This window comes from Varanus komodoensis, unplaced genomic scaffold (genome assembly GCF_004798865.1).
Source record: "Varanus komodoensis strain SLA01 unplaced genomic scaffold, ASM479886v1 scaffold95, whole genome shotgun sequence".
NCBI classification, from domain to species: domain Eukaryota; kingdom Metazoa; phylum Chordata; class Lepidosauria; order Squamata; family Varanidae; genus Varanus; species Varanus komodoensis.
Window position 1 is genome coordinate 1,186,373 of NW_025336658.1, and position 20,750 is coordinate 1,207,122.

General features: G+C 47.3%; 1 protein-coding gene across 3 annotated transcripts in view; it reads right to left on the reverse strand.

Moving 5' to 3' along the window:
- Positions 1 to 20,750, reverse strand: part of TSNARE1 (t-SNARE domain containing 1) — a 372,223-nt gene that overhangs the window by 161,444 nt on the left and 190,029 nt on the right. The gene's annotated exons all lie outside the window — the stretch shown is intronic.

The following is a 20,750-nucleotide window of genomic DNA, read 5'->3' on the forward strand; positions in this document are numbered from 1 at the left end:
GCTATTGTTCTAATAGGTCATCTGCAGGTGTCCCGAATATGAGTTTTCAATTCACCCTTAAGACTGAATCACAGAAGAAGAAGAAAGGAAAACCCTGGAACGACAGGACAGAACAAAGAAAGGGGAAAGGAATGCAAAATGTATGTTTGAAAGTGAAATTCTGCTTTGCTGAACAATTCTGCTTTGTTTGAAAATGTGGCTCCGCTAAATGCTCCTCCGATCCTTGTGTGTGCATACGGAATTTTTGTGTAGGTTGCTTTCCGCTTTGAATATTTTCCACAAAAATTGGGTAGAAGGCTTGAAGTGCATTGTTTGGAATGCACAAGCTGGGTTGGGAGGAAGGCGTGTGTAGGAACCGAAGATCACGACAAAAACCCCAAGGAGCTGGCCTAGCATCCCCAACTCAGGGCTGCACTTCAGCGTGGCTTCTGCTCCTCACGTGGAGGGAGGGGAGGTTTCCACAAGAAGAGCTCCCCGTTTTTCAATCAAATGCTGCAGGAGCCACATAACCCCATTCGCAAAGTTCCAAGGTGCTTGGAACAGAGTTTGTTTGGCCCTTGGGGTGGGCGCAGCTGCAGCGCACCCATGAATATCTCCATCTCTGTTGCATGGGCTGGGTGGTGGAAGAGAGGGTAGTGGGAGAGAGAGAGCACAGCATTGTTTCTGCTTCTCAGACAAAAATAGAAAGAAAGTGGGAGCATCATTGTTTTCTGCCCAGGTTGCTGCACCGTGAGGTGACTTGGGAAGAACACATTAAAAACTGGACTGCATTTTCCAATGCACAATTCATTTTTTGAAGGCCCCGTCAGTGCAAGGGTACAGAGGGACAAGAGCTTCAGTCCTGCTCATTCCACATCAGAATTTGCCCCATTTGCCCCAATTTGCCCCAATTTGGGGGCAGGGCAAAATTTGTGTTCCAGAACTTATTTCTTGCCTTCGCTCCAGGAGACATCTGGGTAAATGGCAAGAACATAAACATGTGCATGCATGGAGAAGAACGCTGGGTGCTGGTGATCCAAAGAGCAGGCAATGCCCCAGCAGAAAATTCCATATCATCTGTGCTTGCTTGCTTTCTTCAGAAGCGGGGAGAGACCTGTTCTCCCCTGCAGAGGAAGGCAGGATGTGCTCCAACAGAGCCAAGCTCAGGGAGCCAAGGTTCCATTTGGATGCCAGGAAGCACTTCCTGACAGTCGGGACCCTGAGGGTGTGGAAGGGGCTTCCACGGGAGGTGGTTGAGGCCCCATTGGTGAGGGTGTTCAAGGACAGGCTGGACATGCACATGGTGGGCATGTCGTGAGCGGAGCCAGCTGGAGCCGGGGGCAGACTAGATGACCCAGGAGACCCCTTCTGACTCGCTCTGTTTCTATGTTTCAGTTGCTGAAAGCATCCTGAACCTGATCTCCTATGAGAAGCATCGCAGAATCTCAACGGAGGGGGGGGCAGGATGCTGCTGATTTATTTATTTAAAAACACCTCTATCCCATCTTTATCTGAAACAGATCTCAAGACAGCTTAGTCCTCATTAAGTGGGTGGGCAGGCGGGTTTGGCTGCAACCTGCTATTACCATACTGCTGTTTCCCCTTCATTACAAGGGTTCCCTCTTAAAATAATTACAAAGGGCTGCTACAGTCCTTTAAATCTCCATCCTGCTACATGGGGAGGTTTATAAGCCTTTTTGCAAAGATCCATCCCTCCTCACTTGCTCTAGAGGGAAAACAAAATCAACAAAACCTACAGCAGTACATTAGCACCCCACGTGGTCCATGTGCTGTGGGAGGGAGTATATTCATCAGGGCATCCCTACAACATCTCCCCACATGGGGAAGGGGGAGCAAGCACCAGCATAAGGGTCCGAGTCTCTCTGCACCTGCACTTAGTGCTACACACTCAATGCTCCCAGAGCAGCTTAAAGTGCAACATTTTCCCTTCTGGGCCTTGCAGATCTCACCTCCTCCCCGACAGCCCTCCCAACCTGTTCCAGAAATTCTGCGGATTTGGGCCAACGCGGATAACAAACAAGAAGACAGCAGCACAGATCAGGCAGTGAATGGGAATCGAAGTCCCAAAGGAGAATTGGAAAGATTTCTGGCGGCAGGGGCCAGACTGAAGAAGCATGGGAGAGGCCTGGTCGACACAGGGCCGTTGCTGCATGGGTCTCCAACCTGGTGGGACTCAAAGGCACCTTTGGGGGATTGAGAAACTCTTGTAGGCATCTCCACAGAACGTGTGACTACCGAAACAGCTCTTCCACATCCACCTGTTACAGCTATGGACCCTGGACCCTGTCTTATTTATTTGATGTCTGCTGGACACCATAGTCTCGCTCCATTGTGATCATTACCTGACATCAAAACCTGCCCTCTTTCCTCTTGCAGAAAACTCAAAGCAACCTGAATTTCTGGCAATAAGGGCTTGTCCCACATGGCCAACTGTTCTCAGTGAAATATGGCGCTTTGAAGCATCCATTTTGGCAATGCTCAGCAGTTGCCTCTTTTTGAAGCAAGGTTCTTACGCAGGTAAATGTTCAACTGGAACAGGCTTTAATGTTCATGGATGTACATAATCACAACATCGGAACTATGAATAGGCATCTCCTATAATGTTGCCAAGTTTACAATGCACTTCCAAGCTCGGAATGCGTGGCATATGGACTCCACCTTGAAATTGATTTTTGGTGCATGTGTGTTGGAGTCTATTCATAATTTCTAGAAAGCTGTGTACATTTCATGCAAGCCTGTCTATGAAACACGAAAACAAAATATTCATTCACTCAGTTTTGTTTTAATAGGTGCCGATGGGCTTCATACGGGGGACCCCAAAATGGCACCAGCAGGGCTGTGTTGGCGGTCCGTGCCTCGCTCAGCCTCATTTTTAGCTGAAGAAGATGTTGACCTGAATAGCTGCTAAGGTTCACCTCTCTAGCTGTGCCAGAACAGACCGATCTGCTTGGTTTCATTAGCGTGGATAATCCTCCTTCAACCTGGAAACAACTAACTTTGCAGTCATCCTGAGATTCAAAGCTGCATTGTGCTGCACAGAAGCCCAAAGCAATTACAGGCCGAGAAGGCCCAGGACAGCAGCGGAACATGCATCTTGGGACTCCGAACACTTTTCAAGATGCGATACGGAGCACGATTACCATTTCGCATTATCTCTTGCATAGGCAAGAGGAGCGAGGGTGGGTAATTTGAGTTCTTTACAGATCAGCTCTAGCATAGACGCCTGCTATTCCTCTGCAGCTTTTCCAGGTGCAGAGTGGCCCCTAATGCACACAGGGAACGGAGGGGCCACTTCTGCACCAGAGAACAAAAGAGGACGTGGTTTTGCACCTGCCGATTTATATGCATCGCTGCATGTTTAGAAAGAATTGTTCTAATCTCAACAAAACTGCTGTGCAGTTCCCAGGTACTAACTGAAGTCAGGCAACTAATGTAAGGATTCTTTAGCATGAAACCGGATTTGAACAAGAGGGCACTTCAAAGAGGAGACTCCTCGCCACCCTCACTGGTAATGGTCCCAAAGCCAGAAGGAGAGCTCTCCCCTTCTCTTATTTATTTATTTGTTTGTTTATTTGTTATACCGTCCAATGGCTAAGGTTCTCTGGCTGGTTAACCAACATTTAAATTAACCCAAGGTTGAAAAGATGCAGGCAAAAAAGAATAATTGAAAAGAACAAAACCATCATAGCTATTGCAACTGCGATGATGCAGCATAGAAGCGCAGTTGTGGTACAGAATAAAGAGGAATATATAAAAACAAAGTTGAAAAGTGAAACTGATAAAATGCTTGGAAAAAAGAAAGCTCTTGAGCCAGTGCAAAAAAACAACAAAGTAGGTTCCAGGCACACCTTTTTGAGGCGTTCATCCCACAACTGCGGTCCCATGACCAAAAAGGCCCTCCTGCACCTCACTTCCTTTGGAAAGGGCTCCCAGGGAAGGACCCCTGAAGGTGACCTCAGGCTCTGGGTAGGTGCATTTGGGACAGTCCACCAGGGGAAGAGTTGACTGGATGTTCAGGATCAGCGTCCAACCTCATGCTTACCTCCACTGAGGGTGAGTGGAGGCCGTATTGGTGCGTGCTCAGAGCAATTCCTCACATGCTTCAAACCAGGTCCATCTGGCCTGGGTGTGGCTTCCCTGGCTCCACCTGGGGGTAGGGCAAAGTCTCTGACTATTCATGGTTTCTTAGACTTCGTCCCCTGCCCACTGAAGCCTAGAGACAAAAAACAGAGATGGAACTGGGTTGATGCTGCTTCAGGCTGCATTTGGGTCCTCACTGAGCTCCGTGGGGCAGAATACCATGCATAAAACCTTGCATGTCCCACCCCATGGAAGCAGCGTCATGACCTCCTGCCTCCCCACCCCACAGGAAACTTGATGCCTTCACTGTAGCATTCTGTATTCTCGAACGATTGCTTGAAAACCCACAAAAGGATCACCCGTCAGCATCGTCTTCCAAGCACGGTTGTCATTCTTGATGCTAAGGCTATTTAGCCACAATATCAGATTAGTACACCTCTAAACAAACACACTTGCTCACACACAAAGAGAGGAAGGGTTTAAAGGCCCTGTGGCTATTTGTTACTTTCAAATAACGAAGATCTGAGAAGTCAGAAGAAAGTGCACTGAATCTCTAGGAGTTGCTAGCAAGCACTTCTAGTCCACCCCGTATGTGAGATTTCAAGAGCGTAGGTGTGGCTCATGGGGGAGGGTGCTGGGTGGGGACATGGGAGATGAGTGCTGTAGGCCCCACTCTGTTGCAAAGCTTGCTGGGTGACTGTGGACCACTTGCCGGCCCTCAGCCTGGTCCACCTCATAAGGTTCTTGGGAGGAGAAGGAGAGGAGAAGGATTACACAAGCCACCTTGGGCACTTTGCAGGAAAACAAAACGGGCTGCACAAGCGATTAATTAAAGAAACACATGGAATACTTTTATCTCTCTATCTTCACTAAAAACTCATGCAAAGTTAAAAAAATACAGCACTGGCAGATGATGCAGCCCTCCAGTTCCTTCAACCTCTTTCTTTCCTCGTGTGACTCCGCCAAACCACCTTCCACCTCAGCTTGTTAATTTCACAGCTTTGCTCCTCTTCCAGCATTGCTCACAGCCCACAACACTGACCTCTCTGTCTTTGAAGTCGGGATGAATTCATGAAGGACCACACAGGAGACACACAGAGAACAAGCAAGAGGCTGAGGGAAGGACTCCAGGACAAAGGGGTGTTTATAGCTGCCGCCCCCTTATAAGTCAGGTCAAGTGTGCGGGTCGGTTGAAAGCTAGAAGGATGTGCTGTAGTCCAGCCTTCCCCAACCTTGGGCCTCCCAGACACATTTGGACTGCAACACCCAAAATCCCCAGTCAATGGCCCTGCTGGATGGGAATTCTGGGAGTTGTGGTCCCAGTGCCTCTGAAGGCCACCAGATTGGGGTAAGCTGCTTTAGGCCAAACACCAGGAGGGCACCTGGTTGGCAAAGGCAGCAGTAGAGGTTCTCCATGGAAATTCACCCCCCGGAACCAGATCTTTATTAGAATTACCCCCAGGTTACAGAAACCCCTCTTTGGACAAGGTGCTCTCTGTCCATCTGTCCGTCCGTCCGTTCATCCATCCCATCATCTATTATATTTATATTTCCCACAAGGAATCCCCGGTGGCTTCCAGAATCCTCCTGTTCTCAATTCTAGGGCTGAGTGGGGACTAGAACTTGCTCTCCTGTGTTCTGGCAACTGCTCTGCACTGGCTTTCTTATACACAAAGTGCTCTGACCAGTCTGAAGCACGACATTAAGGCAACGTGTCATTAATCTTTGCGGTTGTTTCCCTCTGCATTATTCAAATGCTTTCCCACAGCAAGAATCTTTGGGTTCTCTCCCACACTGGTCTAACATAAGTCCAAGTTTATTTCCATGGCTTTGCTTTTCCTAGGATTAACATGGGATGAGACCCTCTAAATCTGCAGTATCAGGTCTGCTTTCAGCTTTTGGTTGAATGATAACTTTAGCTGTGCTGCTAGAGATTAACTTTTCCCTCTTGCAGGAAGCATAGCTCCACTCTAACTCACGTGTTTTGCATGTAAAAGGCCCAGATTTAATCCATGGTAACTCTGCTTAAAGATTCGGGTAGAAGTTGATGGAAAAATCTCTCCCTGAGGATTTAGAGCGCTGCTATCAATCAAAAGAGTAGTCTAGATTGATAATAGTTCGGCTTAGGTAATGTGTATGTTTGAATATGGATTGACCGAACTAGTACTCAGCCTTGCTCATTTGGAGAGGCGGTATAAAAATTTGAACCCTAGTAAGGGAACTAGGGAGGACAGGAAGGCCTGAAGGAATGTTGCCCATGGGGTTGCGATGGGTCGGACACAACTTCATGACTAACAACAACAACAAAGGGAACAACTTAGAAGGCCAGATCCTGAAGATGAAACTCAAATACTTTGACCACCTAATGAGAAGGAAGGACTCCCTGGAGAAGAGCCTGATGCTGGGAACAAGTGACGGCTAAAGAAGGAGGGGGCGGCAGAGGATGAGGTGGCTGGATGGGGTCACTGGGGCAGTTGGTGTGAGCTTAGGTGGACTCCGGGGGATGGTGGAGGACAGGAAGGCCTGGAGGAATGTTGTCCATGTGGCCGCGATGGGTCGGACGTGACTTCGCAACTAACAACAACAACGACAAGGGAGCAACCCTATGTCTGTTTGGAGAGAAATATCCCTTAAAATTGCAACATGCTCCAGGCAGCCACATGGAGAGCTGTAGGATATTCCTCTGCTGAAATGGGTGTAGGATCGCACCATAAACAAATAAGCTTGGGTGGACTCCGGGGGATGGTGGAGGACAGGAAGGAAGGCCTGGAGGAATGTTGTCCATGGGGTCACGGTGGGTCAGATGCAACTAACAACAACAACAAAGCATCAATGAAGAGCGAGTCCCTCACAACCAAGCTTAGATTCAATGAATCAGTTTCCACATTAGAGAAAAAATCTTTTTTTCCAAGAATGGAGCAAATTTGGGGTCCGGGGCATCCCCCTCCTGATGAAGTCATGGGGCATTGCAGGGCCTAGTTGCAGCTGTTCCTTTGCCAAAAGTTAATGAGCTCAGTGAAAGCAGGAAAAAGCAAAAGGTTAGTGGGTGGGGTTGCATTGGACTGGGAGACTGGGACCCCTGGTTACAGCACCTGGGGGGCCTGGGAAGCGATTTTGTTGTAACCTTGGCACCTTGGGAAATGATGACATCCTCTTTGGCAGCCTGCTCAGTATTAACACCAGGAAAATTTTGGTGGTCAACAGGAATATGTCAGTGAGACTTCCTGGTTGCATGAAAAACATAAAAACCCAAGAAAGAGTTTGTTGGATCAGACCCAAGGTCCATCCCGCCCAGCAGTCCACACACATGGGGGCAAACCAGCTGCCTGCAGGATCCTTTAAGCAGGAGGGCTGCAAGACCTCCTCCTGCCCAGCTCCTCAGCAGCTGCTCTATGCCGGCAGGCTGCCTCCGGTCAAGGAGGAGCCCATAGCCAGCAAGGCTAGTTGCCACTGGTAGCCTCCACCTTCAGACTGGTGACCATCACCACTTCCCATGGTAGCCAATTCCATACTTTAACTATTTCTTGTGCAAAGAAGGACGCCCTTTTATCTGCCCGAAACTCCCACCCATCTGCTTCATGAGATTCAAGTGTTATAGGAAAGGGAGAAAAATTTATCCCCTGTACTTTCTACACACCATGCATTATTTCAAACTCCTCTATCTTGCCTCCCCTTCCCTGCCTTTTCTCTAAGCTGAACAGGCCCTGATGTTTAGCTGCCCCTCACATGGCTGCTGCTCCAGCCCTTGACCCTTTTCGTTGCTCTTCTCTGTACTTCTTTCCCAACTCGATCGTGCCCTTTCCCAGGTAAGGCAACCAGAACTGAACACAATATTCCACAATATCCCAAACCCTTTATGAACTGCTTACAGGCCTGAAACTGGACTGAGTCTGACTTCTAAGGAAGCAAAGCAAATTCTTCTATCTCCCACTTCCCTAACTCTAGACTACATCTTCGGTTTGCATTTCAGGAAAGATTTTTCGGTCGCCCAACCGTCGGAGAGGCTGCCAATCTACCAACGTTGCCTTGTTTTTCACCTTTTCAGCCATCAGGGCTGGTATCAGACATGGGATAACAGTGAGATTCACTTTCTGACTTTGAAAAATGTGCCCGGCCTTTAATTCATATTGATTATCCTGCTTGGAAGTTGTAGTGCAGTTCTGTTGTCTGTAATCTAAATGCTCTCCCGGGAAACATTGAAATAAGGGCTTATTTGTTGGCATTAGGGGCTCTAAAGATAGTTTGAAATCACAATTGGCTTATATTTCATAGGCATGGGCTTATTAAACCAATTGTATTCCTACCTGGGGCCCCCGTCATGCAACTTCAGTCGAGATTGCTTTCCCCGATCACGCCCTGTGGGAGATCAGCTCTGCAGTCCCACGTCGCCTAAAGCAAGCAGCTGGCCTGCTATCAACCCTAAATGTTCCTTGCCCCGCTTTCAGCCACCTTGATGGATCTCATGTCACCCTGCACTGTAAATAAATTACCCATTCTTCATGTCTATTGTCACCTTGAAGGTATTTATAGAGTGCAATTGCTTCTCTGCCAAACCCCCTTCCCAAGGCTACATAAATTTAGCTCTTCCTTATGTCTCCCAACCCCGTCTTGGATGTGATTTCCGCTCCCCCATTTTGTGCATTCGTTCTTTTGAAATTCTTTCTAAACTGGCAATGTGATGTGTAAGAACCACCGTTGCCTGGTGAAGCCGGGATTTTCTTTGGCTACTGTAGCTTTCTTTTTTTTTGGGGGGGGGGGGGATGAAGGGGGCATCCCTCATTTCCAATTCTGTTTAGGAATTCTAAATTAGGAAATTTAGATTCCTAATCCCAAATTGGAAATTGGAATGTGCCAATTTAAGTTCACTGCCTTGCAGTCTTTGGAGGAAATGGTAAGACATTAAATGGCATAAAGAAATAAACAAACATTTCTAGTGGAAAGGAATGGGTGGCAGCCTAGGAAAATACTAATCTCTCCTTCCCTTTTCTTGTTATTGAGAGGAAAACAGCCATCGCCGAACGCTCACTCAAGATCACCACACTTTGTCCCCTTTTCTTTTTAAGGGAACAATCATTCCCACCAGGTCAACCTAATTGGAAAACATTCCCAAGAAGTCATCATCTCTAATGCTTTATGCATCCCACAGGCCACTGGCCTTGTCCGCTTGCTGACTTTAAAATCACAGGGCATCAAAGCTTTGATCGATCCCTCCCATCTCTCCTCATCCTTAGGGGCGATGACCTGGACATTAAAGTCGCTGGTAAATTCTTCTAATGTGTGGTTAAAGGGTACTAATGGACATGGTAATTGATTATTTGATGGATGGATAAGAGCTTCCTCTCCATCTGAGATGGCGACTCTTTCATTCTCCAGTTAACCTGGGGCTGCCTGATGGCGTGAATTATCTTTGTCCGTGATTGGAGATCTCCTCCTGATAAACATTTATTCAAAGCAAAACACGCTGGGAGAAAGGACAGGATCTGCCCCCTTCTTGCTGACTCAGCTGGGAAGAGAAGCCCTGTGCTTGCATGTCTTGTCCCTGCCTTCTCTCAACATCTGGCTTGGGCGAACACCTGGGAGAGAGAGGCAAGCAAGCAGTTTTTAAGACTGCTGAGATTCCGTGAATGCCACCTTGAAGCTTGACCCGGTTTGTTTCCTACACTTGATTGCACTCTATTTTCATTTAGTTTGGACAGGAAAACTGCACGTTTCAAATGGAAAAGGTTTCCTCCTGCTTTTGGCCAGGGCAGTATAACAATGACCTAGGTTGTGGGCTCTCCCACACTAGGGCCATTCAAGATGCAGCCGTCTGAGAGGGATGGTTTGACTTGGAGTTCTACTCAGAGCAGGGAGTTGGACCTGATGGCCCTCGGGCCCCTTCCAACTCTCCTCTTCTATGTACAGTTTCCCCCATAAAGAAGGAAAATTGCGTATTTTTAAAGAAAAAAATACATGTTAAAGAGCACTTTTAAAAATCCATTGTTTTTTAATGCAAACACATTTTCAGAAAAGGGCAAGCTTCCCTCCCACCCCCAACCTCCAAAGCATTGCCTTCTTGTGTTCACATTTAGAGTAGTAAATAGGAAGCACTCAAATAATTTGTGGACCTAAATAAAATTCTCCAACATTCTTAACCCCTTCATAGGGCAGTCTAGAAATCAATTAAATGTGCAAGCAAGCAAACAAAAGATTAGCAATACTTGCATCTGGGGTTATTTTTGACCCCAGACAAAAGTGCATCAGACAAGAAAAATATTGCATATGAGCCCTTCGTTCTGGCTGAAATTTCTCCATAGGAACCTTCAGTAAACCTTAAGAATGGCTTTCAGCTCTAAGCTAGCATGGCTAATTCGTGGTTTAATCCTTGCTAAGGCTACGCAGTATGAGAAAATCTGCACGGCAGTGCATGGCCTATTGATCTTTTCCCTGCAGAACAATAGCTTGGTCTTCTCACTTAAAAAAAATAGCAGGGCTTTCCTTCAATGGATTTCAGTTCTGTTAGTGGGAGGATTCATCTAAGAATCTTAGCTTTCAAAGGCAACCAAGATGACTTGCATTGAACCTCCCTTTCTTCCTTTGTTTAGGGCCTATTTTTCAGGTTATAAAATATCCCATTGAGCTATTCTTATGGTGATCTTGGCTGCCTTTTTGGTTCATAGGAAATAATGTGTAAAAGGTCTGCTTTAGACTAGGAACTTTGTAACAATGCCCTAGAAGTTCAAGTCTGTATGACTACTCACATGCACATTATAGTACAAAATGTGAGCTAATTGGATTCTGGGAAGCAGGGTGACGGCTGCCCAGGATCGGGGCAGGAGAGAAGATGATGTGCAGGGAACACTTCTTCTCCACAGGGAATTTGATTAGATCAGCATTTCAGCAAGGGAAGGAAATCCTGCATGTCTAAATGACTGCTTCTGGATGAGGGTGTATTAGCTAGGGAACAGAAAGGCATCCAGGCTGCAATTCTGAGCCCAATTTCGGGGAATACAGCAGTCCCCCCACCACTATCGGGACGTCTGATTAATGTTTTAGTTAGCATGTGAAAGAAGGGCAATGCTGAGTCCCTCTTTGTACTCACAGAATCATAGGATAGCAGAGTTGGAAGAGGCCAAGAAGGCCATCAGCTCCAACCCCTGCTGTTGCAGGACACCAAGGCACATCTTCCTACTCAGAAGGCTGTCCAGTTTTGCCTTGAATGTCTCTAGTGTGGAAGAGCCCCCCACCTCTCCAGGCAGCTGGTCCCATTGTCATATTGACGGGAGTGAGGAAACATTTCCTGATGTCCAGCCTGAATCTGGGTTGTCACAACTTGAATGGATTACTCCGTGTCCTATATTCTGGCATCAGCAAGAAGAGATCTTGACCTTCCTCTTTGGGACAGCCTTTGAGGTCCTTATACAGGGATATCATGTCCCCCCTCAGTCTTCTCTTCTCAAGGCTGAACATGCCCAGTTCTCTCAGCCTTTCCTCATCTCCCCACTGAAGGGACCCTATATGGCAAAGAGACAATATATCACCAACCCACATTCAGAATGAGTTCCCAAGTCTCTCCCAGAAAAGTGTTTTAGGACCTCATCTTTCAATCCTCCCTCCTCCTCTCTAATCAAACTAAGTTTCACAGAGTTGATTGCTCAAGAAAACATTGCTAATAAGAAACTGCCACAGAAAGTCTGCCTGCTATTTCCAATTTGTTTCTCAGCTTCAGGTTTAATATGCTGGAAGCTGTTTCAGTTTTGAAATCTTCTTTTATTGAAAAATTGTTGATGAGCAAAATGCGTAATGCTCTCCTATTACTCCCCCCTTGTGTGCCTCCCCTGGGCGCCAAAACATTCTTATCTCTGCTCCCTAGCTGTTCCTCAAGCATATGTACATTGCTAGCCTCACAAAAAGGGTATCGTTAAGTCAATAAGAGCAATTTAGGCATTAATAGGATGGTTATGGGGAGAAATGCAAGAGATTGCTTTGTGTGCTATCAGAAAGAAAGGAGAGCATGGGGGAACACATGTCACAGAAGTGTTCTAATTGTTCCTTGTTCCAGTATCTTATCTTCGGCAAAGTCCCACAAAGGAGAAGAGGGTGAGGTGCGGAAAAGAGAATGAGAATGAAGACCACACTAAGAATAGAGCTGTAGTGAATCACAGGCAGGGGGAATGAAGTCAAAGTTGCCATTCAGTGACTTACTAGAAGCAAACTGTTTCTTCGAAAACATTGGCTACCATTGGCTATTTCACCCCATCCCCACTCCACCTGAGTTAAGGATGGGTGAGAATTTTGGTTTGGATAACCTTTGATAGGACCTAGCAAAATACATTGAAGTTACCCATATTTGGAACAAAAATCAATCAATAAAAATGAATTGTGGAAGGAACTGTCAAATTTGTCTATCCAGGCCCAGGGCTTAATCTGAGTTTGAACTCCAGAGCATTCGATAGGCCTGGACTAGTGTATAGTATGCAAGTTTACTGAAGTGCTCTGAATTCTTCCTCAAAGGTTCTTTCAGTTCACTTACATTCCCAAGCATGGGCATCTTATTTTTTTTCTTCAATCAGGAAAAGATAATAATTATTGATCGGAGAAAATGTGTATTTCAAAAAGTGCACTTTTCCCAATTTAAAATAAAAACACACTTTCTAAAATATACACATTATTCTCACCAAATGTGCATTTTTCAATAGGTGAAAATGTGAGGATGAACATTTTTGGTTTGCACATACGAGCACTTCCAAAAATGTGCTGACGTGAACTTGTACAAGCAACAGACTGAGATTCAAGAGGGACAAGCGCCACGTTCTCCACCTAGGAAAAAGAAGCCAAATGCATCGATACGAGATGGGGAATACGTGGCTCAACAGAACTGAACAGGAAAAAGATCTCGGAGTCATTGTGGACAACTGGCTAACATGAGCCAACAATGTGATGTAGCCACCCAAAGGCGAAAGGCTACTTTGGGATGCATTAACAGAAGTGTTACTTCCAAATCATGATAAGTAGCAGTTCCTATATATTCCTCACTAGTCAGACTGCATCTGGAACAGTGTCCAGTTCTGGACACCAGTGGAGGGCAACAAAAATGATCCAGGGTTTGGAAACACTGCCCTGTGAGGAGAGACTGAGAAAACTGGCAAGCTCAGCCTTGAGAAGAGAAGACTGAGGGGAGACATGATATCTCTCTATAACAGTGATGGTGAACCTTTTAGAGACCGAGTGCCCAAACTGCAACCTAAAACACACTTATTTATTGCAAAGTTCCAACACTACAATAAAACCTGAAAACTGAGGTTTTCATTTAGAAAAAACAACTCACAGCCAGTTCAGGCAAATACAGTGGTACCTTGGCTCACGAACGCCTTGGGTCATGCCCAAATCAGGTGGCAAACAAAAATTCCATGAAAATTTTGATGTGGGTCACGAACTCTGCATTGGGTGGCAACCAAGATCACAGCCATCTCCCCACTCCCCCGCCCCAAGTGGGAAGATGGCCACGATCGCGGTTGCGTTCATGCAGGGAAGACGTGTGTGATCACGGGCGCGCTCCTGCAGGAAAGAAGGGCACAATCTCGGCCATCCATCCCACCAACCAGCACGATCGCAGCCATCTCCCCACCCCATCCCTGAGTGGGAAGACGGCCGCGATCGTGCTGGGGGTGGGGCGGGGAGAGATGGCCGAGATCGCACCGGTTTCTCCCTCCCCCAGCGTATTGGGATGATGGGCACGATCCCGGTCGTGCTGGGGGGGCGGGGAGATGGTCACGATCATGCTTGGGGTGAGGGTGGGGGAGATGGTCACGACCTTTGTTGTTCTTTGTCACTTTGCTTCACATTTTTCTGATTTAAAAAATGGTTACAGAACGGATTAACCTTATTTACATTGAACCCTATGCGGAAATTTAACTTGGCTCATGACCAATTTGGGTCATGACCAGAGTCCTGGAATGGATTAAGTTTGTGAGCCAAGGTACCACTGTGTGTGAGTGCATGTATGTTGGCAGCACACTGACTGGCCATGGGAAAGATCGGACAAATCACGGTTAATGAGTTCCAGCATGTGACATCATCGCATAGCACCACTACTCCCTTCTGAGCATGCGCATGGCACCTATGTGTGCTGTTATCCAATGTTCAGCGGCTGGGGTGATGCTGGGGTGACTTGGCTTGCATGCCGACAGAGAGGGCTCTGCATGTCCGCTGTAGCACACGTGCCATAGGTTCACCACCACTACTCTATAAGTACCTCCAAGGCTGCCACAAAGAGGAAGGTCAAGATCTCTTCTTGCTGATGCCACAGTGCAGGACATCAGCTCAAGTTGCGACAACCCAGATTCAGGCTAGATATCAGGGAAAGTTTCCTTGCTGTCAGCAATATGACAATGGAACCAGCTGTCTGGAAAGGTGGTGAGCTCTCCCACACTGGAGACATTCAAGGCAAAACTGGACAGCCATCTGAGTGGGATGATGTGAATTGGTGTCCTGCAACAGCAGGGGTTGGACCCTTCCAGCTGCACTATTGCATGATTCTATGACAAGTAAACATGTTTGAAGTCCACAAGTACGCACATGCACATTTCTGTAATTAAGCACTGTTCTGGTGAGGCTGTGCGGGCATGCGCTGTTGATTGGATATTGTCGTTTTTAATGACACCACATCTACCCAGTAGTCACTGGTGTTTACTGCTGGGGGTGTTTTTCCATCACACGCATCCCTCTGGCTGAACAGAACAAAGGCAGTTACCTTCCACTGGGCCAGGGTCACGATTGTGAACTAAGTTCTTGCTATTGCCAACTATTGCCTGCTGCTTTAATTCAGATGACCTGCTGAGCAACTTCCAGGCCAAGGAGCAAATCCCCTTTTAGGGAAGTTCCGGATGGCATTCTACTGATGGACAGGGCTGAACACAAAGGGGGCCTGGCCTAAATATCAGACACCTGCTGATCCTAGCTTAACCAGGCCTTAGGAGGGGCATCCCAGCCTTTTAGGATGGGGCAGCGAGGAACTGCTCACATCCGACAAACCACCAAGGAACCGGTGGTTGGAATCAATGGCATGGCCATCTGGGGGTTGCAGAGGGCTGACTTGGGGCCCAGTGGGCTTGAATTGCTTCCCCGGGCATGAAATTCCATTCCCAGTTTAAGCTGGAGGTGCCATGGACTGAACCTGGACTTCCTCCATGCAGAGTATGTGTTCTACCCATGAGTAACAGTCACTTTTCCAAAGGAAAGACGGCCTATGTCAACTTCTCCACAGAAGGAAAGGTGCTTTTGTTTTTAACTAAGGGACTGTTCCATCCAACTGCAGAAAGGAGCTCAAAGAGAAAAAAGGACAGAACGTCGTGTCGTGTTTGAAGCCGACATGTTCCCTTTTGTACATTTATCTTGGCTACAGTTAATTGGAATTCAAATGGTGTTCAGGGAGCTCACGGGGGGCTGAAGAACTTTACCTCTGGTGAGATTTTATTTTAACAACTTAAATGGTGATTAAAGAGGAATATGTGCCAACTTAGATCTTTGCGACTAGTCGTGGCCATTTGGAAGTACTTGTGGAGATGGAAAAGATGAAATGAAGCAAAAGGAATAACTAGCAAGCACAAATGGAAATGAAGCTTTAAAAAAATTAGAAGCGGTACAATTTCTACATATCTAAGCTGGAGGGATGAATTAACAGTTTCTGGCCATCAATGCTCAAGGCAGCCATTTTAAGAAGTGATGACCACTGATTGGCATTTTTCCTAGTATCCCGCTAAACATCTCTAGCTCAGCTGACACAGAAATACAGGATGTCAAGGAAGAGGATCTTCTACAGGTGATGACTAAAGGGCAGAACCTTGCCAGCAATATCCATCTGGACTTGCATTATATACAGGAACTGGGCCCACTTCTCCAAAAATAGAGCACTCCAAAGGGGTTAGCTCAGAGTCTGAAACTGAAATGGAGGAAGAGGTGGGACCAGAGTACTTGGCTGAAATGCCAAGGCCAGCATGCCTTAAGAAAAGCCAGACATGGCTGAGAACCAGACCACCTCTGGTTCTGGGGAAGACACTGCTGAACAGGAAAGGCAGCGCGCATGTGTGTGTGTCTCATCATCTGACATCAGATCAAGAAAGCAGGCCAACTAAGTCCTTTCTGGTAGTCCCACCTTCAGTCCCACAAGAAGTGCGAACCTCCCTGAAGGTGGAGCTAACTCCATTTGGTTGGGAGGATAAGGATTCGGTTTGAAATCAAGTGGCAATCTTTCTAACAAAGATTCCTAATGAAGCTTCCTAATTTGACTGAAGTCTTTGACCAGTGCTAGACTCTCTTTGTAGCACAAGGGCAGTCAAGATATAATTAGAAGCTTCTTTTCTTAATCTGCTTGGAAGGAGAGAGGGGAGAGAAGGGATGACAGGGCTCTGACATTATAGCTGGGAAGGGACTACAGCTCAGCAGAAGAGCAGATTGTTTGCATGTCCGGAGTCCCTGGTTCAATTCCAGGCATCTCCATGTTCAAAAAGAGCAAGAAGCACATGAGGTGAGAGACCACCTGCCTAAGACACAGGGGAGCTGCTGCCAGATGGTGCAGACAGCACGGGGCTCAGTGGGCCAATAATCTCATCTGGTTGGAAGCACCTTCCAATGTTGCTCTGATTGGCTGTGTGGAGCGCATAGGGTTGGAAAAACACACGCGGTTCATTTTTCCTGCATTCTGATCCTTTCCTTAAGTCACAAATTCTTCCCATCCTGAATTATGACATTGATCCCCCAAACAAACCAACCGTGCATTCTCACCTATTTGCTTTGGCCAAATTAAATAGGTACAGTTTGCATGGAGAAGGCCACATTGGACCACCTGCCATGTAGCTGTTCTAGATGAGGAACATGTCAGAATAAAAGAGCAGGCAACGCCACCTTGGGTTCCTTTGCAAGGAAGGAAAGGCGTACGCTAAATGTAATGAACAAACAAAAAAGAATTAGAAAAGTATTTTCTGAATAGGACGCAATTTGTGGATTTGTATCAAAATGAACCGAAACAAGCTCCCCACCCATCTTTTGTACTTATTCCAGATGAACGTTGCCTGTTCAAGAGGCAGAGTGCCCCATTCTGGACTCAGAGAAGTTACTGCAAAGCAGCCTTTGGGCCACCACCTACAAGGCCCTGTGAGACATCCGAGGGCCCCCTAGCCCCTGGATGTCTTTGTGTCGGCCCCTCTCTCTCACAGGATTGTAGCGGGCAGGGGAGGGGTTGTGTTTACAGAGCACTTAAAGCAAGTCAGTTGAAGAGGATACCTGCCGGGAGTGAGAGAAGGGGCCGCTCTGGTGGCGTGTTCTCAAGGACCACTGCCTGGGCTGCAGAGGAATTGGAATCAGAGTCAGAATGTGAAGCCGAATAGCAGGCAGCCTGGGAATATGGACCATCCAAGATGAGAAACAGAGATGCTTATCTCAAGGCCAGACTCCCCAGTTGGGCAGGAATCTCTGGGAACAGCAAGAGGTGCAGTTGGCACAGGGGCCTTGGCGCAGGGGAGTTGTGCAGACCAAGGTGAGGCGGACATGCTGCTTGCCCTCATGATGCCAGTAGAGGAGGGTGGTCCATTTACAGAGGATCAGCACGTGGAGGGGAGGTGTGCTCACCTTCGGAAGGCCCCTCCCAAAGGGATGGGGCTGAGGAGTGCTCATAAGGAGAGTTTCTGCAGGTGCATACCACACTGGGTTCAACAAACTACTCTGTGCATGCTCAGAGAGCCATTCTGCATGCTTTGCTTTTTACTTTTTGCTTTGTTTTTGTTAACCAACGGTGCTTTGCAATGAAAATGGTCTGTGGCTTTCGCACATGCGAAGGAGGAACCCTGGTTTGCAACAGTGCCCCCTACAGCTCGGACCGGTATCTGGGGCAACAGAAAAGAGACTATGACAAAGGAGGGGGCAGATAAGAGACCTTTAAACCACTACCCCATTTTGGCTCTGGGGCAAGAAAGAGGAAGGGGAGAGGGGTGTGAAAGCTGGTCAGGGGAGTGCGTGGGTGGGTTTTTCACCCTGCCCATGCAGAGGATTTATTTATTATTTATTTGTTTAAAACATCTGTTTCAAGAGTGCAGGGAGAGAAGAGCAGGGGGAGGCAAGGAGGCAGCGCCATGTCCCCGCTGGATCTGAAATCTCACAAAGTCTGCCGATTTCCCACAGGGTCCCACGAACATTAATCACAAAGGTAAACAAACATCACAACAGTGAAAATTAACCGTTAGGCTGGTATCTGTCACTCCATTAACGTTGCTTCGATACAGTCCTTCCAGCAGCACAAGGGGCTACCCACTTTTTAAATATTTTTTTCTGGGGTGGAGGAAAGGCGTGAAAATGAGCACTGTTCCGGGAAGGAATGAGCAACCGGGGGCCTTCCCCTTTAATCATGTTCTAAATGCTACCGCCTAAAAGGTTCAGAAGAATACCATTTCCCTCCCATTCAATAATCCATCCCAGCGGATATTAAAATAATGCTGCATTTCACATCGAAATGAGATGACAAGCTGCATGAGGGTTCCCATTTATTTCCCCGGTAACCGCGTGACCTTTTGCAGGGGGCGAGAGTTGATTTAAAGCCGTCGCAAATGCGGTTTGGGGAGAGCAGCACGAAAGAGATCATGGGGGATTGAGTAGCATCCTCCTTCCCAGCCGCTGCCTCCCACGGCTCCAGCGTTAACCTAGCTGTGCAACAACAGCGTGCATGTCTTTAAAAACCTAACCTTGCAGAGTTATGCCAGCCCAGTCCTTGCAGATGGAGTCCGACGCCCCTTGGTGAGCGCTGGGGACAGGAGTGCAAGCCATATATATCCAAGCTCGTCCAATTTCCTCCTTGCAGCTCATTTTCCCTCGTTTGTGTTCCCAGATGCCTCCCTCCCTGAAGATTTTTCAAACCATGCACCCAAAATATGCAATTCCTCCCCACCCCCATAGGCTAAAGCATGAAAATACAGATTTTATGCAGAAAATGGCCTTTGTACAAATAGGCCGCTTCTACGCGAAAGGAAAAATCACATCGACTGCACTCTTACTGGCATTTGCTTTGCCACAATTTACAAATGTGGATACATCCTGCTTGGTGCTCAGCCTGTCCGAGGAAAAGTGCCAGGACTTCTGCTTTCCTTGCCGTAAAATCAAGCCCTTCCCCCCAGCCCCAGGCATGTGGAGGGTTGCGATTTGTGAGTTACTTTGGCAGCGGTTTGATCCATTCATCGTTCAGCAATTCAGCAATCAACATTGCCCTAGCGGAAGCCAAGGTCCAAACTATGCACAAAGGGAGAATCCAGCTACGGTTCTACTTAGGTTGTCGCACACACAAGTGGGTCAGAACCTGGGCTTTCAAAAGAGCAACGAGAAAGGCAGCTGGCACAGCTGCAGCTCTGGATCGGACTCACGTGTCAGGGAACAGGCTGGCTGTTGACGTGGGAGGAAGTGGGTTTGGGGTGGGGATGTGTTGGATTGCCTCAGCACAGCCCCCCGGACATGGGTTGGCCTTCCCTCTGCCCTCACTCAGCCTTGTATTGAATGTCTGTATGGGTGTCCGGCAGGAGGGGAGTCCAAGTGGACTTGCTCTCAGCTCGGTTTCATTCCTGGCCGGGGCCAAGCATGACAGAGACGTCCGCTGAGCATAGGAGAGTCAGGCTTTGGTTTGCACTTCACATCCCTAACCTTGGCTTCCATCTCTGTTCAAGGTACCACTGCCATGTACGTTTTGAGTTAGGTCGGACATGTCCAGGCCAGTGCTGTTCTTCCTGGCCTTACTGGGTACCATGAAGCCACACATGGTCAAGACGTAAATTATAAACCTAGTTCATCTAATCAACACCCATATCTGGATGAGCAAGCTTGTGTTTTCCAAGGAAGCGCAAGTCATTTCCGCGTATACGTGGCCTTCTTTAATGTTATATAGGGTGTTAACTCTACCACCTCAATAGATGCACAATGTACTTGAATTACTGGCGCCAAGAGTGCCATCTTTTGTGAATTCCCTGACCATTGTACATGAGAAAAAATAAAATTAACAGTTACACTGCGCTCACAGCAGCCCAGGTTTTATGCCTTCAATTTCCTGGTTTTATTTTGCTTTACAGAGGAATGAGCAGAAAAAGTATATTAAAAAGACAAAGGAGATCAAGAAGAAATAGATGCAAATCTGCGTATCCGCAAGTCTACAGATACACATAATGGAAATTAAAAGTGTGTGCCGTAAACTTGTTTTCTCTGCCTTCTTTTAAATGGGTTGCCCTTCTGAGTTTTCCGGACCACCACTCCTGCAGGGGGAACTACAAGGGAAAAGCAGAGATTCCCCCAGGAATGACTGAAGGAGAGCCCAAGAGCATTAGAAGGGCCACACCGAATGAGGGCAAGGGCCCATTTTGACCAGTGTTCTGTACATACAGTGGCCATTCTGTACCCACAAGCAGGTCATGTGAAAGCAACCACCTGTTCAGGTTTTGCAGATATAGATGGATATAGGCTGTAATAGTATGTAGCATATTGCCATCAGGGACTTAAGAGCTTCACGGGGGGGGGGTGCTAAACTTCCCACCCTATTCCCCCACGGAATTACTGCCCAGGGCATTATGCACATTCATTGGCCCCTAGCTGGGACTTGTCAGATGACAAGCTTCTTTTTCTCCCACAAGTCCCGAGTTGTGTCCATCCTCCACCCAAACATTTTC